The sequence below is a fragment of the Carcharodon carcharias genome, chromosome 10, assembly GCF_017639515.1.
Source record: "Carcharodon carcharias isolate sCarCar2 chromosome 10, sCarCar2.pri, whole genome shotgun sequence".
In the NCBI taxonomy this organism is placed as follows: Eukaryota; Metazoa; Chordata; class Chondrichthyes; order Lamniformes; family Lamnidae; genus Carcharodon; species Carcharodon carcharias.
Window position 1 is genome coordinate 25,677,722 of NC_054476.1, and position 26,772 is coordinate 25,704,493.

The window sequence follows — 26,772 nt, forward strand, 5'->3', positions numbered from 1 at the left end:
ATCTGTGTTCTCAATATCTCCAACTGTGTCAGTTCTGAACATTGATGTTTGACTACCAACTCCATTTAATGGTTGGGACTGTGACATTAGTGTGTCTTAATCAAGGACCCTGACTCACTTTGCTCTGCTGATGGATTCTGTAATACCAGCAAACTTTCAGTTTCTTTTTGATGTCCATTTTCTTTCTGACTTTCACTTTGGGCTGTAGAGGGATTTTGGACTATAGGACGCTTATCATGCTCTTCCTTTGTTATATTTCCTTTTGCAAGCAAACGATATGGCACTGACTGAGCATTTTGCCAATAATCACTAGTTATGTGAATGCACCTAGTTTCTTTACAACAGCTCCAATTACATGCTTTTCATTATCACGCTGGTGGTTTTCATCATGAAGCTTTTGACTATCACTGAACTTAAGTTTCATGCCTCATTTATGACTCATCTTTACTGTCTTTTCACTTTCTTTGCTATTAATGCCAGGCTTAAGCAAACTAAACTCTTCCCACCGAGGGCATCAAGAACTATAGGGCATAGATTCAAAATAATTAGCAAAAGGAGTAATAGTGATGTGTGGATTTTTTTTTCATCCAGAGGATGGTTGGCACCTGGAACAAAGTCCCTGAGAGGGTGGTGGAGGCAGGTTCCAGATGACCATAAGACATAGGAGCAGAATTTAGGCCATTTGGTCCATCGAGTCTGCTCTGCCATTCAATCATGGCTGATAAGTTTCTCAACCCCATTCTCCCGCTGTCTCCCCGTAACCTTTGATCACCTTTCCTATCAAGAACCTATCTATCTCGGTCTTAAATACACTCAATGACCTGGCCTCCACAGCCTTCTGTAGCAATGAATTCCATAGATTCACCACTCTCTGGCTAAAGAAGTTTCTCCTCATCTCTGTTCTAAAAGGTCTTCCCTTTACTCTGAGGCTGTACCCTCGGGTCCTAGTCTCTCCTACTAATGGAAACATCTTCCCCATGTCCACTCTATCCAGGCCTTTCAGTATTCTGTAAGTTTCAATTAGATCCCTCCTCATCCTTCTAAACTCCATCCAGTATAGACCCAGAGTCCTCAAGTGTTCCTCATAGGTTAAGCCCTTCATTCCTGGGATCGTTCTTGTGAACCTCCTCTGGACTCTCTCCAGGGCCGGAACATCCTTCCTGAGATATGGGGCCCAAAATTACTCACAATATTCTAAATGTGGTCCGACCAGAGCCTTATAAAGCCTCTGCAGCACATCCCTGCTTTTATATTCTAGTCCTCTCGAAATAAGTGCCAACATTGCATTTGCCTTCCTAACTACCGCGTCAACCTGCAGGTTAACCTTAAGAGAATCCTGGACTAGGACTCCCAAGTCCCTTTGCACTCCAGATTTCTGAATTCTCTCCCCATTTAGAAAATAGTCTATGCCTCTATTCTTCCTACCAAAGTGCATGACCTCACACTTGCCCATGTTGTATTCCATCTGCCACTTCTTTGTCCTTTCTCCTAACCTGTTCAAATCCTTCTGCAGCCTCCCCACCTCCTCAATGCTACCTGTCCCTCCACCTATCTTTGTATCATCTGCAAACTTAGCCAGAATGCCCTCAGTTCCTTCATCTAGATCATTAATGTATAAAGTGAAAAGTTGTGGTCCCAACACTGGCCCCTACGGAACTCCACTAGTCACCGGCCGCCATCCTGAGAAGGACCCCCTTATCCCCACTCTCTGCCTCCTACCAGAGAGCCAATCTTCTATCCATGCTAGTACCTTGCCTCTAACACCATGGGCTCTTATCTTACTGAGCAGCCTTCTGTGCGGCACTTTGTCAAAGGCATTCTGGAAGTCCAAGTAGATAACATCCTTTGTCTAACCTACTCATTACCTCCTCAAAGAATTCTAACAGATTTGTCAGGCATGACCTCACCTTGATGAAACCATGCTGACTTTGCCCGATTTTACCATGCACTTCCAAGTATTCTGAAATCTCATCCTTAACAATGGACTCTGAAATCTTACCAACGACTGAGGTCAGGCTAACTGGCCTGTAATTTCCCATCTTTTGCCCCACTCCCTTCTTAAACAGGGGGGTTACTTTAGCAATTTTCCAGTCCTCTGGGACCCTCCCTGACTCCAGTGATTCCTGAAAGATCACCACTAATGCCTCCACTATCGTTTCAGCTATCTCCTTCAGAACTCTGGGGTGTAATCCATCTGGTCCAGGTTATTTATCTACTTTCAGTCCTTTCAGTTTTCCTACACCTTCTCTTTGGTAATGGCCACCATACTCACCTCTGCCCCCCGACTCTCTTGAGCTTTGGGGATGTCACTCGTGTCTTCCACCATGAAGACTGACACAAAGTACCTATTCAGTTCCTCCGCCATTTCTTTGTTTCCCAGCATCTTCTCCAGCATCATTTTCCAGTGGCCCAATGTCCACTTTTGCCTCTCTCTTACCCTTTATATATCTAAATAAAAAACTCTTGCAATCTTCTTTTATATTACTGGCTAGTTTACCCTCATATTTAATCTTCTCCCTCCTTATTTCTTTTTTAGTTGTCCTCTGTTGGTCTTTGTAGGCTTCCCAATCCCCTGGTTTCCCACTGCTCTTTGCCGCATTGTATGCTTTCTCTTTAACTTTTATGCTGTCCCTGACTTCCCTTGTCAGCCATGGTTGCCTCATCCTCCCTTTAGTATGCTTCTTCTTCCTAAGGATGAATTTTTGCTGTGTCTCCCAAATTATTCCCAGAAACTCCTGCCTTTGCTGTTCCACCGTCTTTCCTGCTAGACTCATCTCCCAGTCAATTCTGGCCAGCTCCTCCCTCATGACTGATTCCAGCTTTTTCCTCTCAAATTGCAGGGTAAATTCTATCATATTATGGTCACTTCCTCCTAAGGGTTCCTTCACCTTAAGCTCCCTTATCAAATTTGCCTCATTACACATCACTAAATCTAGAATTGCCTGTTCCCTAGTGGGCTCTACCACAAGCTGCTCCAAAAAGCCATCTCGTAGACATTCCACAAATTCCTTTTCTTGGGATCCACTACCAACCTGATTTTCCCAGTCTACCTGCATATTGAAATCCCCCATGATCACTGTAACCTTGCCTTTCTTACACACCTTTTCTATCTCCTGGTGTATCTTGTGCCCCACATTCTGGCTATTGTTCGGAGGCCTGTACATAACTCCCATTATGGTTTTTGACCTTTGCGGTTCCTCAACTCTACCCACACAGATTCTACATCATCTGACCCTATGTCGTTTCTTGCTATCATTTTAATTTCATTTCTTACTAACAAAGCAACCCCATCCTCTCTGCCAACCTGCCTATCTTTTCGATAGGATGTATATCCTTGGATATTTAGCTCCCAGTGCTGATCCCCTTACAGCCCACCACATCATACCTGCCAATTTCAATCTGCACCACAAGCTCATTTACCTTATTTCGTATACTGCGTGCATTCAGATACAACAACTTCAGTCCTGTATTTCCCGTCCCCTTTCTCATTGTCTGATGTGCTTGAAGTTAGATTCCTAGCCCTTTCCAAACACTCTGTCCTATTTTGTGTTCTGGAGACTTTAATAGCCTCTCCTGGGCTCTCCTTTCTTTTCAGTTTTTTCATAATTTTCCATGAAGTTGAATCCACCCCCCCCCACACACTAACCTGCTGCTTTGTTTCCCATTAATCCTACTTCTTGGAGTTTTACCCTTCCCTCCCCCACCTTCTAGTTTAAAGTCCTGTTGACCACCCTATTTACCCTTTTCGCTGGAACATTGGTCCTAGATCGGTTCAGGTGGAGACCGTCCCAACAGTACAGATGCCTCCTGTTCCAATACTAATGCCAGTGCCCCACAAAATGGAACCCCTCTTTTCCGCACCACTCCTTTAGCCACGTGTTTACTTCCCTTATTCTCGCGTCCCTATGCCAATTTGCATGTGGCTCGGGTAGTAATCCAGAGATTATAACCCTTGTGGACTGTTCTTCAATTTAGTTCCTAGTTCCTGATAATCCCCAAACCGGTCCTCTTTCCTAGTCTTACCTTTGTTAATTGTCCCGACATGGACCACAACTGGATCCTCTCCCTCCCTCTCCAAAATCCTTTCAAGCTGGTCAGGGACGTCCCTCACCCTGGCACTGGGCAGGCAACATACCATGCAGGATTCTCGATCCTGCGTACAAAGGATGCAATCAATTCCCCTAATTATAGAATTCCCTACAACTACCACTTGTCTTTTTGCTCCCCACTCTTGAATGGCCTCCTGTGCCACGGTGCCGTGGTCAGCTGGTTCATCCTCCCTACAGCCCTGTTCCTCATCCACACAGGGAGCAAGTACCTTGTACCTGTTGGACAAGGTCAAGTGCTGAGGCTCCTCTGTTCCTGAACACAGGATCCCTCTACCTGCCTCACTCGCAGTCATACCCTGCTGACCCTGACCACTGACCGAACTTGAGGTACTTAATCTACCGGGTGTGACCGCCTCCTGAAACAAAGCGTCCAGGTAACTCTCCCCCTCCCGGATGTGCTGTAGCGTCCGGAGCTCAGACTCCAGCTCGTCAATTCTGAGCCGGAGTTCCTCCAGCAACCAACACTTACTGCAGATGTGGCCACTGCGGCTCGCAGTGGGATCTGCCAGCTCCCTCATCATACAGCTACAGCACATCGCCTACCCAGCCATCTCAACTTAATTAATTTATTAATTAGCTTTGCAGTGTTTTTTTTTAAATTTGGTGCAGATTTCCTACCAATCAATCAGGTCACAGCTTTCCTGTGATGTCACTTTTTCAGTTTTAGCTTCAGTTACTCTGTGCCCTGAGGTCACCGGTCCGGTGCTCTTCCCTCCGAGTCTGCTCCCTGGAGACAAGGCCGCAAATCCCCGAGATAAGCTAGATTTATACTCACCGCTCCAGTGCTCCTCCCTCTGAGTCTGCTCCCTGGAGACAAAGCCGCGAATCCCCGAGGTAAGGTTCGATCGAGGTATTCAAAAGGGAATTGGATTGTTATATGAAAAGAGAATGTGCAAGGTTATGGGGATAAGGCAGGGGAGTGGAACTAGATTGAATGCTCTTTCAGAGACCCATTGCAGACTCGATAGGCTGAATAGCCTCCCTCTGCACTGTAAAGATACTGTGATTTCTGTAAATCTTGTCCTAGGAGCGTGTTTAAATGCTAACTCATAAGCTGAGCAACTTGTGGACTGTGGAGTTATTCTGTAAGAGAACAGAAGTTGACCAGCCTGTATTGAAGAGAATCATGGAATGACTGCCAGACTTGTCACCTAGCAAATACTTCTGCAAAAACCTCTTTATAACCTGTACATTTCTTTCTGCAGCACTATTCCATGCTGGGTGGTAAGTGGTATTAGTGTGTTTGACTCCATTCTTACTCAGAAGTATTTCTAACTCTCCTGATTTAAAATGTGGACCATTATCTGACTCCAACACCTGTAATCTATAAATTGCAAACCAATTTCTCAAATCTTCAATAGTTTTGGCACTTGCAGCATTGGCATAGACTCAACATTTATCCACTTGGTATAGCTATCAACCAAAACAAGGAACTATTTCCTTTTAAGTTCAAAGAAATTAACATGTACTTGTTCTCACAGTTTTCTTGTGTTTGACCCCCATGGAATCAAAAGAACCTTGGTTGAATTATTTTTCATTCCAATAGGCACGTCAACTTTTCACCAACACTTCCATATCTCTATCTACCTTTTGGATACCACAACTAGCTTCTTGCTACTGCTTTCATACGGATTACTCTTGTGTGCTCTTGAAGTTCCTCTAACAAACTCTCTCTAAACCTTGGCAGAATAATGACTCTTAAGCCTCATTGAAGACAGCCTTGTTCTACACTCAATTTCCAAGTGTGAAATATTCTTGCAGATTCATATCATCTCACTCTTTAGGCCAGCGATTCATGACATGATTGACACTTTACTGAGCACCACATCCTTGCAAGTTTACTCACTGATTTCTCTGGCAGACACTGGCATTTCATTTAGAGATATAAAGTGATTCACAGGTAACTCAGTCACGAGAAATGAATCAGTCTTCACCAGAAACCTTGAAAGGATGTCTATTTGCATGATCTGACTTCAGATATTGAATCTCATCCTGATGGGCCATTTAAAATCAATGCCCAGCTCTGAAGCTGTGTTGCTGCTTGGGATGGTGCTCCCTTCTTTGAACCATATATGATCTTAAGGGCTTGGTGGGCAGTTAACAAAGTTAACTTCCTACCATACAAGTATTTGTGGAACTTGGTTATATATATGATAGCTGATAACTCTTTTTCTCAACTTGAATAATTTTGCTTTGGCTTTGTGAAAGTATGTGAAGCATATGCTACACACCATATTCCATTACGTGCGTTAACACCATACCCAACCCCTGTGATGAAGCATCGCACGCTCAAACTGACTGTTTCTTAGAATCATAGCGGGTCAAAACGGCATCGCTAGTTAGTACTTCCTTCACTTCAAGTGCTTTCTGACATAAAGGCCGCTTGCAACCTGTTCCTCCTCTGAGCAGTTGATACAGTGGAGTGAGTGTATTAGCCAAGTCTCGGATGAACTTAGAGTAAAACAACAGTCCCTATGAATTTTTTAAGTTCCTTGCTTTCAAATAGTCTCTGCTTTCAAAATCCCTGCACCATCTATTTAGTGACCCAGGTATGTTACCCTTGACACCATGAAACAACACATGTGCTTTTTAGTTTTGACATATTCTAAGTCAATCTAGGACTTCATTCAACCTTACAATGTGCTCTTTCTCTGTCTTACTGCTAATTAGAATGCCCTTTAATAAGTAGCACACTCCCTTCATCCCATTTAGTATCTGATCCATGATGCTCTGGAACACTGTGGGAGCAGTAGACAACCCAAATGGTAACCTTTTGTACTGGTATAACCCTTTTGTGTATGAATGGTAAACAGTTCCCTGTTCTTGATAGGTAATTCCAATCGCAAATGTGTATTTGACAAATCTGTCTTAATGAGCACCTTTCCAATGGCTAAATTAGAAAACAAATCTTCACTGGTAGGCTGTGGGTAAGTACCATTTGCGATCACCTTATTTACCATTTGCTTAAAATCTCCATAATTGCGAATGGACCTGTTTGCTGCTTGAACTACCACAGTGGGTGAGGCCCATTCACTGCTTTTTGCCTTCCTAATTACCCCTGTTCTTTCTAATCTACCTAGTTCTTTACTTCTACTTCTAACTGTGCATAAGATACTGGCCTCGCATTACAAAATGTCAGCTGTACATTGTCTTTCATCTTAACTTCAGCCTGGTGATGCCTAATTTTATCATTTGGTCCTTCTTGCTCAAAGACCATTTTGTGCTCTCTTAGCACTTTCTGAATGACAGACATACTCTTACTGATCCCTGCCGTAAATAACTTGACCCAGTTTAACCATATTTTCTTAGCCAATTCCTTCCCATCTGGGTGATTTTGTTCCCTCCTTCTACTACTACTAATAGCAAATAATAGGATTCATCATCGTATTCCACTCCAACACTAACTTCACCTAACTGAAGTACTTGCATCTCTCTACAGGGAAATTACAGAGAGATGCGAGCATTATAGAGCAGTTATAATGGGGGACTTTAATTACCCAAACGTAGACTGGGACATTGGTAGTTTAAAGGGTGGAGAGGGGCCAAAGCTCCTAGATTTTGTTGAGGAAGATTTTCTACAGCAGCATGTGTCCAATCCAACAAGGAAGGATTGGACCTGGTTCTTGGAAATGAGGTGGGCCAAGTAGATCAAGTGTCAATGGGGGAACATTTAGGAGACAGTGATCGTTGTATTGTACATTTTAGGATAATGATAGAAAAGGACGATAGGTAATCCGGGGTAAGAATAATTAACTGGATGAGAGCCAGCTTCAATGGGGCAAGAACGGAGCTGGGCACGAAAGATTGGCAGGAAAATCTATAGCTGAACAATGGGCTACCTTCAAAAAAGAATTGGTTAGGGCACATTCGAGGTATATTCCATTGAAAAGGAAAGGTAGGACAAACAAATCCAGAGCTCCCTGGATGAAAAAGGAGATTGATGTCAAGATAAAGAAGAAAAAGTGTGTCTATGATAGGTGTCAGGTAGAAAATGCAATTGAGAACCAAGAGGAATGCAGAAGTTTCAGTGGGGAGGTGAAAAAGCATACTGGAGAAGCGAAGAGAGACTATGAGAAGACTGGCAGCCATAAAGGGGAATCCCAAAGTTTTCTATAGGCATATAAATAGTAAAAGGGTGATAAAGGGGTAGATCCGATTAGGGACCTGAAAGGGAAATTACATATGGATGATGGGATCGTGGCTGAGGTATTAAATGAATACTTTGCATCATCTTTACCAAGGAGGTAGATGCTACCCAGGCCATGGTGACAAGCGAAGAAACGCTGTCACTAGAAGGGTTCAGAATTGATCAGGAGGAGGTGTTGAATAGAGTGTCAGTATTTAAAGTTGACAAGATACCGGGACCGGATGAGATACATTCAAGGAAATTGAAGGAAGCAGAAGTAGAAATTACAGGGGCACTGGCCATAATTTTTCTGTCTTGCCTCGACTCGAGAGGTGTCAGAGGATTGGAGAATTGCAAACATTATGCCCTTGTCCAAAAAAGGCTATAAGGATAAGCCTGGCAATTACAGACCAGTCAGTTTAACTTCAGTGGTGGGCAAGACTCTAGAAACAATTGTTCGGGATAGAATTAGTCATCACATGAAAAAATATGAGTTGATAAGGAAGAGCCAGCATGGATTTCTGAAGGGGAAATCCTGTTTAACTAACGTGTGGAGTTTTTTGAAGAGGTAACAGAATAGGTCAATGAGGGTAATGCTGCTGATGTGGTGTACATGGACTTTCAAAAGGCATTTGATACAATGCCACATAACAGACTTGAGAAAAGTTATTGCTCATGGAATAAAAGGGACAGTAGCAATGTGGATACAAATTTGGCTGAAAAATAGGAAGCAGAGTGTAATGGTCAATGGATATTTTTTTGGGCTGGAGGAAGGTTTGTAGTGGAGCTCCCCATGGGTCAGTATTGGTACCCTTGCTTTTCCTAATATATATTAATGATCTAGATGTTGGTGTGCAGGGAACAATTTCGAAGGCTGCAGATGATACGAAGCTTGGGGAGTGTTGTAAATTGTGAGGAAAACCGTATAGAACTTCAAAAGGACATATACAAGTTGGTGGAGTGGGCAGATAGGTGACAGATGAAGTACAATGCGGAGAAGTGTGAGGTGACGCATTTTGGTAGGAAGAACATGGACAGACAATATAAAATAAGGGGTGAAATTTTGAAAGGGGTGCAGGAGCAGAAAGACCTGGGTGCATATGTGCATAGATCATTGAAGGTGGCAGGACAGGTGGAGAGAGCAGTTAATAAAGCATATAATAGTATCCTGGGCATTACTAATAGGGGCATAGAGTACAAGAGCAAGGAGATTATGCTGAATCTGGGCGCCATGTTATCGGAAAGATGTGAACACATTGGAGAGAGTGCAGAAGAGGTTTACAAGAATGGTTCCAGGGATGAGACACTTCAGCTTTGAGGATAGATTGGAGAGGTGGGTACTGTTCTCCTTGGAGAGAAGGTGGCTAAGAGGAAATTTGATAGAGATGCTCAACATCATGAGGGGGCTGGACAGAGTAGATAGGGGGAAGCTGTTCCCGCTCATAAAAGGATCAAGAACGAAAGGGCACAGATTTAAAGTGATTTGCAAAAGAAGCAAACGTGATGTGAGAAAAAACTTTTTCACACAACGAGTGGTTCGGGTCTGGAATGCACTGCCTGGAAGTGTGGTGGAGGCAGGTTCAATTGAGGCATTTAAGAGGGGATTAGATTATTATTTGAATAGAAACAATGTGCAGGGGAATGGAGAAAAGACAGGGCAATGGCACTAAGTCATTTGGTGAGCCAGTGCGCAGACGATGGGTCAAATGGCCTGCTTCTGTGCTGTTAAAATTCTGTGAATCTGTTATGGAAATAACTAGTCAGTTTCACACCAGTTTTGTGTAAGGGAATGTGACTTTGAGATTCATTGTACTCTCCTCCTGAGATAACAGATACTGCTGCTGCAGCAACAATGAAAGTAAGCAGTGAATCTCCAGCTTTTCATTTCTAGTGGACGCTGGAATTTTATCTTCAATCCTATTACTCTCATCTTCCATGTACTGTTTTTCTTGCTCTCCGACTGAGTGCAACTCTTGATCTTGCTGCTTGATAACATCTGCTTCTGTTTACATATCTATCATACGCACATTTGAGAATTTCCAGACTCCTGAACTAGCTTTAGATCTACCACAATCTCGACCTGGTGCATAGCTGCGACCTAGAGCTTTACCATGACCTGCAGCATTACTGTTCCTCTACTTTTGCATGTCATCTGGATATGATCAACATCCCACCAGTGTAGCAGCATTTCGTCTGGAAATTGAGGCATTTAGATGGTTGGCTACGATAGCAACTGTAATATCTAAACTTCTGACCCTTGAGCCTGTGAACCGTGGCCTGGTTCCCATTGAAATCTGGCGGACCTCCCACCCTGGTTCAAGAAAAGAACTTCCTTCCAATCCACAACCATCTCTTTCTGCCATATCCATGGCTGTGGCTTCATAGCAGGCCGCCTTTCATGTCAGCTTATTGCCTTTGTTCAAAAGCCTAGCTTGGATTTTATTCTTCTTTAGGTCTCCTGCAAACGCCACATCCACAGTGAGGAGAGAGTTTCTTTAATTCAAGAATCTAATCTTAAACAGTCTCACTTGGCAACTGCTTCCTTTCATGGAATGCAATTCTCAGTGCAATCTTAATCTTCTCATAACATGAGTCCAGAATCCCATTAATTTCAGAATATTCCATTGTGCTGGTGTCTCACGGGCAACACTGAGTTAGGCACCAACTCAAAAGCATCATGGTGAAGAAAACATTTACTTTATCCTCATTTCCTATTTTATTCACTTGCAGCCAAACAAAACCTTTGTTCATAATTACACCATTCCTCTTTCTTGGGTTGAATTCCCCCAATGTCGCCAATTATGCTTCAGTGCCATTTTTTTCAATTTGGTACCCCCCTGATTCATTGTGTACCTGAATGCGATATGCATGCAGAACAATTTTTCAGACTGCTCAAACATCCTCAAAATCAACTTTAGGAGTTTCAAAAAGTGAGTCACAATGTTCTTCAGCCCTTAATTTCACACAATTGCATGTAAAAAAAAAAAAATAATTCTACCCAAGAATCACAGCTTTTTAATGGTATGGGAGGAGGCCATTCAGCCCATCGTGCCTGCACTAGCTCGCTAAATGAGTATTATGACTTGGTGCCTTTGCCCTGCCTTTTCCCTGTACCCCTGCACATTGTTTCTATTCAAATAATTATCTAATGCCCTCTTGAGTGCCTCGATTGAACCTGCCTCCACCATGCTTCCAGGCAGTGCATTCCAGACCTGAACCACTTGTTGTGTGAAAAGGTTTTCTCTCATGTCACATTTGCTTCTTTTGCAGATCACTTTAAATCTGTGCTCTCTTGTTCTCAATTCTTTTACAAGCAGGAACAGCTTCTCCCTATCTAATCTGCCCAGCCCCCTCATGATTTTGAACATCTCTATCAAATTTCCTCTTAGCCTCCTTCTCTCCAAGGAGAACAGTCTGAACCTCTCCAATCTTTCCTCAAAGCTGAAGTTTTTCATCCCTAGAACCATTCTTGTAAATCTCTTCTGCACTCTCTCCAATGTGTTCACATCCTTCCTATAATGTGGCGCCCAGAACTATACACACTACTCCAGCTGAGTTCTAAAAAGTGTCTTACACAACAGAATGATGCCGATGAATTTATGTATCACAAAGAAGAGATTAACGTGTGGACTCTCAGCTGGCAGCCATTATTGAACTAACATTATTTATACTTACCCAGCAGGGAGAGCAATATAACAAAATGCTCAGATCTTTTAATATATTACACTATTGATCTGCTGATCAGAACTCTGTTATCAATGTCCAGTGAAGGGAGAGATGGTGGCGTAGTGGCAATGTCACTGAACTAGTAGGCACCCAGACTTATGCTCTGTGGACATGGGTTCAAATCCCATCATGTCACCTGGTGGAATTTGAATTCAACTAATAAACCTGGAATTGAAAGCTAGTCTCAGTAATGGTGACCATTGATTGATTGTTGTAAAAACCCATCTGGTTCTTTAGGGAAGGAAATCTGCTATCTTTACCTGGTCTGGCTTACACGTGACTCCAGACTTTCAGCAACGTGGTTAACTCTTAACTGCCCTCTGCAATGGCTGAATAAGCCACTCAGTTCTAGGGTAATTATGGTTGAGCAACAAATGCTGGCCTTGCCAGTGACGCCCACATCCCATGAAACAATTTTTAAAAATCAACACTGTGGCCTTAATTGAAGTGTTCTGAAGAAATTAAGTTGTTTATAATGTCCTGGGTTACTCTCGCCAGTGTGAAAAGATACCTAAAAAAAAAATCAAAATTCATGTACAATCCTTCCATATTTCACACTTCCCAGAAAAAAATGTATTTTTATAATAAAATATTCATGCTGGTTATTTTCAAAAAATAGTAATTGACAGGTCCTCAAAGAAATTGGTGTCTCAATATTAAAACAATGCTCCAAAAAATGACCTGTAGGATTGCCTTTTTCTGTTAGCACATTCATCCTCTTCAAAAGCTCCTTCCTCTTTAAGAGAACATACATACGCATGAACATGCATACGAATTAGGAGCAGGAGTAGGTCACTGAGACCCTTGAGCCTGCTCTGCCATTCAATAAGATCATGACTGTTTTGATTGTACCTCAACTCCACATTCCTGTGTACTTGTGTTAACCTTTCATTCCCCCTTATCAAGAATCTATCTAGCGCTGCCTTAAAAATAAAAAAAATCTGTTTCTACCACCTTTTGAGGAAGAGTTCCAAAGACTCATGCCCCTCTGAGAGAAAAAAATCCCCCTCCTCTCTGTCTTAAATGGGCGACTCATTTTTAAACTGTGATCTCTAGTTCTAGATTCCCCCACAAGGGGAAATATCCTTTTCACATCTACACTGTCAAGACCCCTCAGGATTTTGTTTCTATCAAAGTTTCAAAGAAACTCCTTTGAAACCCATTCCCAGCTCACAAAACCAACCTTGGTCTCTCATCTTCTCCCTCCCCACTTATTTCATAGAAAACAGAGGTTAACTTTTGGCCCCCACACACTCTAGCCCAAGCCATTAACCCAAGGAGTTACTTGTAATTTTAATAAGACTAAAAGTACAAGAGCTTCTACATTTGTGGGTAGCAAATTGATTAAGCAGATGAGTGCAACTATGTTTTGCTTTAGTTAAGTGGAGTGTGTACATCTGCAAGGAGCTTTGCAGAAATTCACCAAGGCTCCTTCAACAGCACCTTCCAAACCCACAATCACTACCATCTAGAAGGACAAGGGTAGCAGATAAATTGGAACACCACCACCTGGAAGTTCCCCTCCAAGCCACTCACCATCCTGACTTTAAAAATATATCGCTGTTGCTTCATTGCTGGGTCAAAATCCTGGAACTCCCTTCCTAACAGCACTGTGGATGTACCTACACCACATGGAATGCAGCGGTTCAAGAAGGCAGCTCACCACCACCCTCTCAAGGGCAGCTAGTGATGGGCAATAAATGCTGGCCCAGCTAGTGAAGCCCATATCCTGTGAATGAATTTTGAAAAAAAAAACCAGAGAGAACTTAATATTTTGGTTTGAAGTTATTGACCTGACCATTTATGAATTTATATTAACTGATTTACACCTCAATTATGGTGTATAGCAGCAATTTTCAGGCATCATCTCAAAGTGGCTCTACTGTATGAAGACTGATTTACTAATAAAGTTCTCAATTCAATTTATATAATTTTGAACATTGTCAAAAAAAGGTATTCAACTCTTTTCATTAGTTGCCTATGTGTCGGTCTTGACGTCTTCACTTTTTCCAGCACTAACCTACCAGCAGCATTATTAAAATGCACGACAGACTAATGTGTACTACACACAGAGAATGCTAAGAAAATACAGCTATGTGACTGCAGATTGTGAATAAAGAATATACCACAGCCATTGGATCAGCTTTGTGACCCTGGGATGCATATAGAGATGAACTTTTTTTAATTCATTCATGGGATGTGGGCGTCGCTGGCTAGGCCAGCATCTATTGCCCATCCCTAATTGCCCTTGAGAGTGGTGGCGAGCTGCCTTCTTGAACCACTGCAGTCTATATGGTGTAGGTACACCCACAGTGCTGTTAGGGAGGGAGTTGACCCAGTGCCAATGAAGGAATAGTGATATATTTCTAAGTCAGGATGGTGAGTGGCTTGGAGGGGAACTTCCAGGTGGTGATGTCTCCATTTGTCTGCTGCCCTTGTCCTTCTAGATGGTAGTGATCGTGAGTTGGGAAAGTGCTGTCTAAAGAGCTTTGGTGATTTGCTGCAGTGTGCCTTTTAGATGGTACATACTGATGTCTGTGTGCATCGGCGGTAGTGGAGGGAGTGAATGTTGTGGCTGGGGTGCCAATTAAGCAGGCTGCTTTGTCCTGTTGTTCCAATGGATCAACAGAACACTGTCCATACTATTGTTTTAAGATGTACTCTCATGGTTTCTCTCCTTCATATGGTCTTAGTTTGTCTGTAATTATAGCACACACTCTGGCTAGATCTTGCAGTAAGAATAACAATGAGGCTATCAACACTCACCATTATAAAGGAATAAGTTAGATAGTAACTTCTAGCATCCTCAGTTAACTATGAAAATCTGGAAGTTCCTGCCTCAGTTGTCCTGCTCAACAATGTCACACAGAGTCTTGGCATTCAAGCACATGAAGGACATGAGCTAAAAGTATTTATCCACTAAACAAGTCAGAAATTGTTGAGGCTTTTCCATTTAAGCGTAAATGTTTGAGATGTGGTAAAGCTTAATTACTGCCATACAATCTTTATGGCACTGAGTCTCATTCAGATTATGATCACGATGGTATTTTTTTTTAAATGATTTTTCCTTTTTCTCTCATCTCTCAACCCCATCTTTGTGTCTCCAATTATTTCACTTTATCTACATGAATTGGCATGAAATTAAATATTCTAACCTACACTTCCTGGTTAGACAGTGCATGTCTTAGTAAGGATCTATCAACTCAATTGGTTAAGCAGACACCCCACTGCTTGCTTTGTTAAGCGTCTCTAATCCCTGGTAGAGATCATTGTGCTATTTCAGGTTTCTAATTACACGTTCACAGTGCAAAAACCCAGAGTGTCTGGACAGGTGTAATTACTCGAGAGTGCCGATCGTTTGTGGCTGACTGCAAAATCTCGGCCTTTGGCAGATTTTTATCTAAATTGGGAGGGAGCTGGCAACTTTGGTTCTTAAATAGTTGGTTTTAAATTGTGATCAATACTTATACGCTAATTGTGAATGTTATTTATGTGTAGTGGATAATAAAAATTAAAACTTTTTCAAATAAATATGTGATCTAATTACAGTAAGAAAAGAGTTCGTGTATTTGGGTCACGCATTTGCGAACTCGAGTTCCAATTTTGAATTACATTGGAAGTACGTTTGCTATTTTGTGGGCAAACGCAGCAGCCAGTTTGCACATAGCAAGATCCCACAAACCATAATGAGACGAATAACCAGTTCAGTTTTTATTTTCTGCTGGTTGGCTAAGGAACCAAATGTTGGCCATGACACCAGAAATATTTCCCGTTCTTCAAATAAGTGCTACAGGATTGTTTGCATTCATGCAGCAGGGCTTTGGTTTAACGCCTCGCTTGAAAGCTGAGTGCTCTGACAATGCCTCACACTCGGCATTGCATCAGTGTGTTGGTTTAGGTGATGTAGATTAAACAATTTAGCATGTGATAGAAAGTAAAATGCAGATGCAGAGCGTATAAAAGTATTGCGTTTTCTGCATTTTGGCTTCATTTTTAAATGCGCCCACACTTTTAACGTGAAAAGAGAGAGAGAGGCCGTAGACAGTTTGCTTCGTTCCCCTTTGTGGATGATGCCTGGTTGGAGGGAAGTGGCATTGACCTCGACCTAATCCCCCAGCAAATCAGCTGTACATAACGAGTTCACAGTCTAATAGTTTATTTGCCGTGTGGGGAGGAGGGGTGTAACAATTACGCACTGTATTGTCGGCCAAGTTTACGTACACAGTCTCTGAGGCGGGATGAAACCACGACATTTCTGAAACGAAGGCTGCAGTTGAATCGAGGTTGACACTCCTGCGGGCCATATAACAGAATGCGTTTATCTCATCAGTTTCTGCTGGATTTGAACCTGGATTATTGAGGACCTTCCTCCCCACCCCAACCAAAAAAAAACAAAACCTTGCAATTCGTTTCAGGACGAACACCAAATTTGGAGGCTAACTAGTTTAATCTACAATATATTGTTGGCATTTGGCAATCATAATGTAGGAAAACAGCCACTTTTGAAGCTAAGGTGCAACTGTAAATAAAATAAGATCAACTTGTGGAAAAATAAGTGATGAAAGCACTGCTGCAGCATGCACTTTAGCTGCATTCTGCTAGATATTAAAAGTACGCATGGTACAGAAAATTATAAACAGCCATGAAATTATTAGCTAATTATTAATACCTGCAATAACTCTATTTTGTCTGTGTATAATGGTTATTGACAGTCTCATTAATTCTTGCCAAAACTGAGCACATCTAAGACCATTGATGATCATAAACAGCTTTTAAAATGTTTTGCAATCTATTGATTTCCACACAACTATTTGGGAATATATCGACAAAGGGACCCGCAATATGAGCTGCAGCTTTGCAAGGTATTTTATTATTTGCCATCAGGATTTCCCTTGGCATTGCTTGTATGTATCCTTTTTTTCATGGGCTGAAAGCATCAGTGGGAAGGCCAGCATTTGTTGCTTATTCCTAATTGTAACAGCTAACAATAGCTGACAATGAGAAACCGCATGTACCAAGGTTTTTGGAAGCTGAGCTCAAGGTCTTGATGGAGCGTGAAAGGAGATGTCCAATATCTGCAGGGGCTGCTGCAGACCCTCCAGGCACACGATGAGAAGGCAGCTGGAGCAGATAGTCATGGAGGTCAATGCCAGCAATTTAGCCCCAAGAACCTGGATGTAGTGTCTCAAGAAGTTTAATTCCCTCACTCTGAATGAAAGTTTTAAATGCCATGACCTACCAACTGCAACACTAGCCTCAGCCATTGCTTAATTTGCCACACCTCATCACTCTGCTCCAACAATTTCTATCAATCAGAATTCATTTGCTTTACCTCATCCTCTCACATTTAGCATGTAGCAAGTCTCACTCCCATATCTCTCTCAGTGCCTTTATGGCCAGCTATTCAACCTGATGGTCAAATCACCTAAACATGTCACACGGCACCCACTTTCCTCCCTCAAGAAGGTGGTGCACAACCAAAGGCAACAGTACCTAACCAGAAGCGAAGAAGCTCACCTGCATGTTCTAACCCATGAGGGGATGGTGCTAGCCATTATGCAAAGGGACATTGATAAATCTGTGATAAATCTAATGAAGATGATGGAATTCTCATACCTAATCTTTCTTTTCATATACTAGTTCCCCCTCAACCCAAATATCCCTTACAAGCTGCAAATTGTGCAAGCACGCACTTTTAATTTCTCCTTTTCCCTTACCATACCTGATAGCACAGCCATCTCTAAGTCAAAAGATTGAGTTCAGGTATCACTCCAGAGACTTATCCCCAAAATGTCAGCTGAAATTCCAGTGCAGTACTGAGAGATTCCTGCACTGGCAGAAGTGTTGTATTTTTGGTGAAATGTTAAACTGAGTCCCCATCTGTCCTCTCAAATGGAAGGAAAAGATTTCATGGCACTATAGCAAAGAAAACCAGGGGCTTTCTCCCCACCATCCCAACTTATCCTGGACAATATTTATTTCATGACCAATATCACTAAAATGGATTACAGGGCAGCATCACATTGCTCTCCATGAGACCTTGAGCAAATTAGCTGCTGCATTTCCTAAATTACAACAATGAGCACAACTAAGAAAACCTGCTTCATTGAAATTCTTAAAATGTTTTGAAGCTGTAAAAGGTGCTATATAAATACAAGTCTTTGTGAACTTTGTGCTTGTACTTTGATTAAGTGAGCTGCTTACATGGTAGCTGCTAATTCAGTGTTCTCGTGAGTGAACCAGGTACCTGAATTTGTTGTAACTGTCTAAATGCAGTCAATGAGCCTGCAGTGATTTTATTGCATAGCAAAATTTTGTTCACCACCAGGGTGCAAATCATTATATTCCTCTGTAACAAAGTAATTTAACACTTAATTATGTAATTGGACTGAGTCCTGCTGAATCCATTTTCTTGCCTAAAACTCCCCTGAACCCAGATTGCCTTCAAATTTGATGGAAAACCTTTATGTCTGAAATCCAAATCAATTTTCCTCTTCGAGATATTGCAGGTTATTTTTTGGCGACTTGTCTCTAATTCAAACAGTGCAGAAATATTCTTATATCATTTGAATTTCTGTATTCTAGTTGGATATAAATTTTCATTTCCCTTCTCAGAGCTTGACCAATATTTTTATATTTTAGGGGGAATTGAACCACGATATTGAAGTAATTCCTTTCATTACATGACACCTTTCTGTGTCATTGATTTTTAACAATCTCTTTATCCGTAACATGCCAGGCTTGCTTTTTTGCCTCCTCAGTTGCCATGACATCTTTATTTCTTACAAAGGCTTAGGGGTATATCGGTTCAGATTTTGCAACCAGCAGTGCAGGAAGAATGATATCTGATCACCTTGCTAACAGCTCCCCACAAAGTTTTTGAGGGCTTTAGAATGCATACATTGTCTAATTGTTTCAGCGCAACATCCTCTGCGGTGGATCTGTGGCATCTGTCAGTGGGGCAAGCAACAGAGGGCCTCTTCAATCAAATTGAAGAATCTTCACCATGATACAAAGCCTAAATAAGAATTGTAAAGCAGGAGATTAATTATGTTTGAATTATGTGCAGAAAGCAAACTAATGATTAGGAAACACATTAAAGAGAGAGAGATAAGAGACAAGTGGAGCCTGAACAAGAGGGGGCAAGATCAATGGGGAAGGATGGAGCAAGTGGAGGTTGGACAAGGGAGTTAGAATCAGCAGGGAAGGGTGGAGCAAGCGGAGGTTAGACAAGGGGGACAAGATCAGCAGGAAAGGGTGGAGCAAGCGGGGGCTTGGCAAGAGAGTTAGGATCAGCAGGGAAGGGTGGAACAAGTGGAGACTGAATAAGGGGGGGCAAGAGCAGTGGGGAAGGGTGGAGTGAGCGGAGACTGGACAAGGTAGTCAGGATCAATAGGAATCCTTGAACAGGAGGGGTCAGAGTCAGGAGGAGCATGGGTACATTGACGGTGATGGGCTCAAGGGGGGGAGCAGGAAATTTCCACATAGATAACAATAGGGCCCAAGGTAACTAAGGGAGGTTGAAGGGTTACCGGAGGGACAAGGCAGTGATTGTATACGATGTTGGGGAAATTCAGGTGACAAGCGAGGGTAGAAGGTGCTTGACGTGCCGGCAAGCCTCACATGCATCATGCTGAAGTTGTCAAGGTTTTTGCGCTGTTCGCAAAACCTCTCCAGCTTTCAATATGGGAAGAATTTCACTTCCATTAGGAGGAGTTGATGCTTTGTTTATTGAGCCAAGTAAAGGGGCACCCTATTAATTATTGGTCTGCTTCATGCAGAACCAGGCTCAGCTGAATGGCAGGGAGTTGATTGCCTCCAAGGAGCATGGGTGGTGGACGGCAGCAAAGTCTTAACGCCAAACCTCCATTCTCCTGGGTAATGGTCATGACTGACGAGAGCTTATGTATTAAGTGTTTCTATGATGCCAAGGCAATGGTCTCTTTCTATAGAGCCTCTAGGGCAATGGAGGCAAGCTAAATAGTGTCAGGGAGGGTTATTGCACATGGCTGCCATTACCCTGAACAATGTGGAGTGTCTCCATGCACATTCAGGTATGAACAGGAGGAACATTCTTTTGTAGTCCTCCAGTTAACCCTTTATCATGAAGGGGTGCGTTAGGGAGGCCATGTCCAGACAGATGCCAATCCTATGGCTTAGCATTGGCTTAAAGACTCAGTGATGGAGGCGAATCTACAAAGAATATGCTGACTAGCTGGATTACTACAATTTATTCACAGATCCACTCAGGCACCCATGATGCAGTCTCCAGGCAGCCCTGCCTTTCTACTGGCTCTGATCCAGGTGAGGAGGAACTGGCGCAGGTTAGCCCAGAGCCAGGAGAAGCAATGGCTAGGCAGGGGAGCCTTAAGGAGTTCAGGATGCTGACAACCAGGGACCAGTGCGACGATGAGCATTGGTCCAAACTCAGGTGTGTTGCAAGTGGCACTGCTACCTGCAGATGAGCAAAAGATGATGCCAGAGGTTATTTAGGATGTCCTGGTATGTGGTTGATCACACGTCACTTGCTCCATGAAGACCTGCGACCACAAGGACTTGGAGGCAACCCCATGCTGGTGGCATTAAAAATCACCATGGCCCAAAATGCTTCTGCCAGTTTCTCCTTCCAGGGCTCCACTGGGAACCTTTGCAGCATCTCCCAGTCAGCAACATACAAGTGCAACCAGGAGTTAACAGATGCCCTTTTCAAAAGAGCACACCAATTTGTTAAATTCTGCCTGGATCCTGAAAGCCACGCAGCCAGAGAGTTGGATTTTGGAGCATTCGCAGGATTCCCGCAAGTACAAAGGGGCTATTGACTGCACACGTGGCATTGAGAGCTTCCTGGCATCAGCCAGTCACATTCATCAACAGGAAAGGTTTCCATGCTTTGAATGTGGAGCCTTCTACTGCCATCTTGGGAAACAGGGCCTCCTGCCTTTCCTGGATGGCCTGGAGGAGAACCTGCGGGGAAGCATCGCTGAACAGTGGGGCCACACATTGTCTTCTGTGCAACATTCTTGTCTCATCAAAATCTTGAACATTTGCCAGGCTACTCCTGATTTGCAACTGTCTGGGTGCCCTTTAAGTATGGCGCTAGGACTTTCAACCCCATAAGGTAAGGGCAGGACAGCAACTTACTGCCCACTCTACTGCAAGATTCACCATGTTCCTCACGGATGCATATGTAATGAGCTGAACAGCTCATTCAGCTCTGTGTTGTAGTCCAAATCATTTGTATATACTGAGAACAAATATGAATCTACCACTGACTCCTGGGCAAGATTGCAGGGGGCCAGCCGCCTCATTCCCAAGCAGTCATTCATTCCTGCTCTCGCCACCCAACTTCTCCACTATTGAGGGAATGAGTCTCTACATTTCTAAAATTATTTTTATGAACCCGAGTTTGTTTGGCAACAATTATCATTTACAGCGGCTTTAAAAACTAACTTACTCTTGAATGCACCAGCCCCTACATCCCTTGCTGCTTTTAATGTGAAACTAGGAGGAACAGACTCAAGGGATCGAATGGCTTACTCCTCCAAATGCATATGTTCATGTTGGTTTTCTGGTTTTCAGCCTATATCCCTCAGCTACTACCATCCAAAACTTCTCATTGCTATATGTGGAACCCTCCTGTGACTAAATTGGCTTTTACACGTTTTGGGATATCCTGAAGATCTGGAAGGTGCTCCTAAACACAAGTTCGTTTTTTTTCTCTTTGACATACAATCAATTCATCTTCAACATGAAGTCATGTGTTGATTCTATTCACAAGGAATATAGAAATCAAAGCACAGGCTACGTGCTATGATACCAAAATAATTGGGGACAGGTGGCAGCAGTGATCTTTGGGTCACTGCTCCCCAGACAAAAACCATGACTGAAGTTGTACTGAATCAACAGATTATACCTAACTGCAGTGGTTACATTTACATGACATTGAAATCATTGACATTGTGCACCCAATGTTCTTTAACCTTTTCCTATCACTACATCTTGCTCTCCCAACACCCACAGCTAAGCTGGAGGCCTCCTGCCAAATACTATCCTCAATTGCCTGGGGCTCTCCTTAACAGGTGCATTGTCCTCATTTTAACTAATTTTACATGGTCTGTTATTTAGGAATAAAGAGGAATGGAAGCATTGGTGAATAGGCTAATGCATTGAGGTTCTTTTGAGGTACTTTGTAACTGGCTAATAGAGCAAACAGGCTAGAACTCAGCCACATAAGTAGCATATGGTGTATTATCATTTTGATTTCTGGGTAATCTTTATCATTACTTTTCTCAGTCTTCCACAAAACTAAAAGAAAACAGGAAATAAATGGACTTCCTAGCCAGACTTTGCATTCTGTGAACCAATAGAATTTAAGTTTTAAAATTCTGGCTTTGTTTATTATTATGTTGGTGCTAATGAAGCTACACACTGACCTTGCACATCAGTCTTAATAAAAGCCAAATAATATTGAATGATTTTTTTTAATTGAATAAATTCCACAGCCTCCATTTTCATTGTATCTAGCAATGCAAGCTTCTCTTGCCACAGTGCAGTGTCCTGAAGAATAGGTTTGACTTAATACATGCATGTATGTGCTATCATTAGAAACTTAACATGTATTAAATGATGAAGGATTTTGAGAAGTTTTATATTCTTACTATGATTTCATTTTATTATTAAATTCGTGAATGTAAAAATAATATACATGTATTAAAAGTCGATGCTTCTAGTGCAGGGGAAAAATGTCAGCCGTTTTATACTAACTTTGAGGGAGCAGGGCATTGGTCATTGGCAGAAAGATGCATAAATATATAAAACCACTGGAGCTGTGGGACATATCAGAGTAATGTTAACCTTGTCCATTTTCATCTGTGCTGCCAACCAACTGCATTGATTGTGGGAGAGAGATACGGGGAGATAATTTACACTTCCAAAGCTGAAGTCACAAGCATGAGAGATTCTACAAAATTGAGTTTCTGTATGACTTGAGACTACAGCATTTGCTTGAGACTTGAATTTGTACAATAATAATTTCTAAACGAACTGCAGTTAAATTGACCATCAAATGAAATATGAAGTGGAGATTGGAAGATGAAATGAAAGCACCAAATTAGCTAAATGGGTGTTGCTCAGACTGGAGAAGGCTGGATGTAGTGTCACCCAGGAATCAGTGCTAGATTCACATTTTGTTTTCAATATATACTACAGCATAGAGCGCATAATCTCAATGTGCTCATAACACAAAAGTAGAGAGTTTAGCAAGTAGCAAGGAGGAGTAAAATTCTTGAGAGAGGGAGGAGCTGATTAGCAGAATAAATTGAATTTGGATGGATGAGGTCATTCATTTTGGGAGCAATCCCTCCAAGCAGATTTCTGTCCCTGCAGCAGTATCGAAACAGCTCTCATCAAAGTCACAAATTACATTCTATTCAACTGTGACAAAGGTAAACTTTCTTCCTCGTCCTGTCTGAAGCCTCTGACACAGTTGACCATACCATTCTCCTCCAGTGCCTCTCCTCTTATCCAGCAGGTTGGGACCACTGTCACGTGGTTCCGTATTTACATCCTACCTTCTGTAAGTCGCATTCACCTATCACACACATGCTTGTTGAACTACGTTGGCTCCTGGTCTTTATTTTAAAATTCTCATCCTTGGCCTTGCTCCTCTCTATCTGTAATCTTTTCCAGCCCCACAACCCTCCAATATCTGCACTCCTCTAAGTCTGGCCTCTTTATCCTTCCTGATTTTAATCATTCCATCATGCCTTCAACTGCCTGGGCCCTAAGCTCTGGAATTCCCTCCCTAAGCCTCTCTACCTTGCTTTTCTCCTTTAAGACACTTCTTTGGTGAAGCTTTTGGTCATCTGACTTAATGTTTCCTTATCAGGCTTGCTGTCATACTTTGTTTAATATTGTTTCTGTAAAGTAGCTTGGGATGTTTTATTATGTTAAAGGTGCTATGTAAATAAAAGGTTTTGTTGTTGAAAAACAAGGAAGGGGAGTATACATTCGACAGAAGGACACAAGAATGAGAATGATCAAAGACATAAGGCTTCAATTACTTAATTCACAAAATGCAAGTCCTGGTGGGTGAAGCTATAAAAAGGCCAATAGCGTCTTAGGTGTCAAAGCAAAAGCCTATTGTGCAGAGTAAAGACATAATGAATTTGTGTGAAAGAATGGTTAGGCCAGTTAGATTAGTGTAGTATTGGACACCTTAATGTATAAAGGACTTTAAAACTGTAGAGAGCGTACAGCAGAGAATCATAGAATGGCTACAGCACAGAAGGGGGCTGTTTAGCCTTTTGTGTGTATGTGTGTGTGCTGGTTCTAAGGACTTCTTAGCTGATTCAACTCCCCACCTTTTTCCCATAGCTCTGCAAACTTTTTCTCTTTAGATAATTATCCAATTCCTTCTTGAAAGCTGCAATTGAATCTGCCTGCCACCTCCTATTCCTGAAAGCCAGTTCAAGGATGATACTGGATCTAATCTTTACTCAGTCTTGCATTTATTTACAGAGTGAAACACTACAAGCTCCCAGTACGGCTTCAGAAAGTATCTCTTTAAATGTGCTCCAGTGAAATCCCAATTAATGCCCTCTACCTGCATGTAATTAAATACAGTTGTAGTAAAGTTAACACAGCACACACAGGCAGTGTGTTCCAGATCCTAACCCCATACTGCGTAAATGTTTTTCCTCATGTCACCTTTGGTTCTTTTGCCAATCACTTGAAATCAGTGTCCTCTGGTTCTTGGCCCTTCTGCCAGTTGGAACAATTTCTTCCTATCTACTCTCCAGGGCCCTCATGATTTAGAACACTTCCATCATATCTTCTCTGAACCTTCTGTAAAGAGAACAGCCCCAGCTTAGCCAATCTATTCTCATAACTGAAGTTTCTCATTTCCAGAACCTTCTCGTAAATCTTTTCTGCACCCACTCCAATGCCTTCACACCTTTCCCAAAGTGCATGATCCTATCAGGATAATGCCAAGGATGCTAAGCTACAGCCTTGAGGAGAGACTGGATATAATAGGAATAGTTCCAGTGGAGGAGAGTTGGATTAGAGGTTTATAAAATTATGAAAAGTTTTGAGTAGAATGAATAAGAAAAAACCATTTCCCCTCAGTGGGATAGCACTGATGAGTGATCAATTTTGAATCATCACAAAGAACACAAGTTGGGAAAAATGACTTTGTTAGATCATGAAATGCTTTAACTTGGGGACTGCTTGAGGCAGAGACCATATCATCTGTTAAGGGGGAAATGAATCCTTATTTGAAGCAGAAAAGGGTGCAAGGCTATTGACAAAGTCCACTGAATTTTTGCATCACTCTACAAAAGATGCAGTAGAGACATGATGAACAAAATGGTGTCCTCCTAATAAAAGGCTCATCTACCCCCCCATCCAAATCCCTCCGTGGCCTCGCCCCTTCCTACTTATGCAACCCTAAGATCTCTGTGCTCCTCCAAGTCAGGCATCTTGTGCATCCCCAATATTCTCTGCTCCACCATTGGTGGCTGGGCCTTCAGCTGCCTAGTTAAATCCATAAGTTTGCCCAAACTTTTGGTCACTAGTCTAAATATATAAACATTAAGCGGTTTGTGTCAAATTATGTTTCATAATGCTTCTGTGGAGCCACTTGAAATGTTTTACTACTTTAAAGGCAATATATAAAAGCTGTTGGTTCCAAGTACATCTGTCTCTCCTAGTAAACACGTACTCAAGCGATCCCTTTCAAACAATTTGCACCATGAATTGATGGTATGTGGTTTAGTATTTTTGGTTTCCCATAGAATGCATTCTTGATTTTTATATCACCATTGATACCAATGACAGGTCCTATATTACAGGGAAGGAGAATCAGAGAACCTATTTCTGAGGCCTGTCCTCCCCTCTATCCCTCCAACTATCTCAGGCATTTATTGTGCAGCTTTTATATTATTTAATTTGGATTCCAGGAAATTTGTTCATAATCAGGTCCCTAGCCTTTACACTGTGAATCAAATCCAACTTCATTATCCCAGAGGGAGACAGGCTGATAGACCAACAAGGGAGCCTGATTTACTGGCGCAAATGCCAGCATATGCCCTACAAATAGTTGATCTGCTGGCATCCACTCCAAGTGCCAGTATATAAAGCAGTTTTGCCTTTTGGCTCTAAAGTAACAGAGGCTTAGGAACACATCTCTAACTCTTCCAGTCAGCTGCTAAAAGTGTGACATAGAAGAGCAAAACCAAATCCTGTGTTAGCAGGTCTCTCGAGCTTCTGCAGTGAACCACTGGTATTATCTTCTTACACAATGTTCTGTTTCACCTGATTCTGATTAGAGAAGACCATTGACTTACTGGGTACTTATAAGATTGCAAGTGGTTGATCTTTAATAATTGTTGGTGCAAACAAAAGTTAACTGCAAATTAGAAAAGTTGTTTCCTCGAGTGGAGAACAGTCATCAAACAATAATTTACTAATGTATATTTGTAATATAGCATTGTAAGACCTTTTTGAAGTCAGTGTTTTAATCAGGGCTGTGAAATGCAATTGCATGCAAGTCATTCAGTTTTGAGTTGAGTATTCTTGGCTGCCATAGGTATGAATATTGATTTGAAATAGAATGCTCTGTGCACTTAATATAATCCATGTATAGTCATGGATTAATAAAGCTAACTGATTTAAAATGCTGGAAGAATACCAGTGGAAGGACAAGTCAGGTTGCAGTTATGACTAGTGCAATCGTGTGATAAGCTTAAATGTATTTCGATGCACTGTTAATTTATTTTTCATTTTCTGTTTCTACTGCAGGTCCAAGCC

General features: G+C 42.0%; 1 protein-coding gene across 1 annotated transcript in view; it reads left to right on the plus strand.

The window, feature by feature from the left end:
* Positions 1-26,772, plus strand: part of zgc:101566 (uncharacterized protein LOC449823 homolog) — a 268,851-nt gene that overhangs the window by 240,591 nt on the left and 1,488 nt on the right. The gene's annotated exons all lie outside the window — the stretch shown is intronic.